The sequence below is a fragment of the Frankliniella occidentalis genome, unplaced genomic scaffold (genome assembly GCF_000697945.3).
Source record: "Frankliniella occidentalis isolate FOCC.00 unplaced genomic scaffold, Focc_3.1 Scaffold25, whole genome shotgun sequence".
Classification (NCBI taxonomy): Eukaryota; Metazoa; Arthropoda; class Insecta; order Thysanoptera; family Thripidae; genus Frankliniella; species Frankliniella occidentalis.
The window spans coordinates 2142316-2144925 of NW_026267155.1; the positions used below are offsets into that span (position 1 = coordinate 2142316).

At 47.4% G+C, this 2610-nt stretch overlaps 1 protein-coding gene and 1 long non-coding RNA gene across 2 annotated transcripts in view; one reads left to right on the forward strand and one right to left on the reverse strand.

Moving 5' to 3' along the window:
• Positions 1 to 2610, reverse strand: part of LOC113213173 (LHFPL tetraspan subfamily member 6 protein-like) — a gene marked incomplete at its 5' end in the record, with an annotated part of 44751 nt that overhangs the window by 2989 nt on the left and 39152 nt on the right.
• Positions 7 to 1502, forward strand: LOC127748999 (uncharacterized). The gene is made up of 2 exons (XR_008010901.1): positions 7 to 658; positions 1432 to 1502. It is a non-coding gene; the product is annotated as an uncharacterized LOC127748999 (long non-coding RNA).

The following is a 2610-nucleotide window of genomic DNA, read 5'->3' on the forward strand; positions in this document are numbered from 1 at the left end:
ACCGCTCGCCGCATGATCCGACCTCCTGGCAACCCGCTTTTTCGCTGCCAGTGAGGACCGAACCAAGTGCCGACACTCGTCACCCCGGGTAGCGGATATCATAACCACTACACCTTAGGCCATCCCACGAAAGAGCTCGGTTGGAATCATGGGTTTGAATTCCACTCCGAATTCTTCTCCTCGGAAAAAATTCCAGCCCAGCGAAGATTCGAACCTCGCTCCTGCGACTCAGGAAGCCATCGCTCTACCGGCACGGCTACGACGCCACGATGTTGGGGATAGCGGACAGGGAACCATGGTGCGAGGCGCCGCAGTCAGTCGTAAGGCAAGAAGGAAAACCGGTTACATGGGTTCGCCTGTCCACCGTTGCGTATCACACCAGCAGCGTGGCGATGTTGGTATCGTCGCTGCGCCACGGCTTGAGATAGTGGTCAGAGGTTCTAATACCACTCCCGTTTTTTTTTTCTCGTCGGCTGGCGAACCCATGTTACCGGTTTTCGTTCTGCAGCGCGTGTCCGCATGTCTCTAGCATCGAGGCGGGATTGCCTACCCCAGGCGTCCTCGGCCACAACTCCCTGAGGTTCCCCATAGAGCTGCGGCCACATGTTGCATGGGTCGGGAGCCCTAAAGAATCACATCCCGCGACCACGATATGTCGGTGAGTGTCATTGTCTGATCAGAACTTCTGCCGTATTGCTCTCCCCCTTTGCCGTGCCGCGTCCCCTACCCCTATCCTCCTCCCCACCCCGCATTTGCGGCGCCTTTATGGAAACGTAAACAAACATTGAAACTCGGTGTCACGGTCGGCGTCTTCTGCTCAATACCGATAATACCTGCTCATTTAATTGGCCATAGGATTTTAATCAGAATTTTAGGGTGGACATCGCCGCTTTTCGATAATCGCAAGGTATAGTGCTTGATTGTTTCCGGTCCGGAATATTGAATTGTTCCATTCCGGTTATTGCTGTAATGTAAGAGGTTAGTGTGCTCCAGTGCACAAGTTGTCAGTTATTTTTTTGAGGCCGAGTAAATGATGCCCGTGATGTAAACTTGGCTCACTGTAAGCTTTGTTGAAAAGGTGTTGAATGGGTACACTTCTCCATTCCATACAGTATGTTAAATACTGTTGCAGGTCACTGTCAGTGTTTTATCATATATCATATATTTTACTGTATATTCTTCTCGTGGAACAGAAAACTTTATTACTTTCTGGTTGGGGTGCAAACCGAGTGGTACTATTTGCGTAATCCCACAAACAATCAATCATTGTGCGTTGCAGCTAATTTGCAGCTGCCCCTTTGTACTTAATGCTTGAGTCCAGGGCCAAATTACTTATTTGAAAGACCATGGACATTTAGAGACGTATGGGGGGAGAGGCATTTAAACGTGTATTGTATGAGTTACTAAAAGTACCGTTTAATATGATTGCAGGAACTCGGCCCAGAAATGTTCTTGACATGAGCAAGAGAAGTCTATGGAGTCATTTTACCCAAAAGAATAGGTGAGTTGACATGACAGGAACCAACTCTGGTCCAATTTGTCTCTGTACAGACTCTATGAGGAGCTTCCTTTCGTGTGCATCAAAGGGTGGTTTTTGATGTTTTTTGTGGTGCCTTGGTTCTTTGTTGTTGCTTTCAACCCTCCTCTGTCAAAATCCAGGCTGATTTGTTATCACTGAAAATGTCTTTCAAAAATCTTGACAATTTGGAAAATTGCTGGAATTGGTTTTGATTGGTCGGGTAAACTCCCTTTTCAGTTGCCCTGTTTAAATATCATGGTGCCGACCCACTACAGTAGAGTTCATAGCCAGTGCGCCTTAGGTAGCCTACCCGCCCATAGTTAGAGAGACCAGCTTTTAAAACTCAAGTTTCTGTGAACAGGAGTGGTTTCTGACAAAAGCAAAGGTAGTTTTATGGTCCCTGGTTCACCCCTATCTATTCGAGTACTCCTCCGTCAAAAACCGGACCCATGCCTTTGTAAATTTTGCCAAAACTGAAAAAATTGAGAATCGCTGGAAATGGTTGGGATTGCTCCTTTCAATCTCTGCGTCGAAGTTTCACGCTGCCGGTCCATTTCAAGTGAGTTACACCTGTTTTTCTTGGACCGGTTCGCCTGCGAGGTAGGCAGCCCATCTTACGCGCTGACCGCCAGATTAGACCACCCTTGAAACGCATGTTTCTGTACACAGGGGTGGTTTCTGACGGAACCAAAAGAAGTTTTGTGGTCCCCTGGGTCTCCTCTGTCGATTTGACTACTTTTCCGTCAAAATCCGGACCCATCAATTTTCGCTAAAAACACAAAGGCCTTTGTAAATTTGGCCTAAAATGACAAAAATAAAAATCGCTGGAAATGGTTGGGATTAGTACGACAGCATCCTCTTTCAATCTCTCCGTCGAAATTTCACGCCACCGGGCCATTTTAAGTGAGTTACGCCTGTTTTTCTTGGACGGGCTCGCGCGCCAGATTCAAAAGACCACCCCTTAAACCCCAAATTTCTGTGGACGGGATGGTTTCTGACGGAACCAGAAGTAGTTTTGTGGTCCCCTGGTTCACCCCTGTCGATTGGACTACTTTTCGTCAAAATCCGAACCCATCAATTTTCGCTAAAAA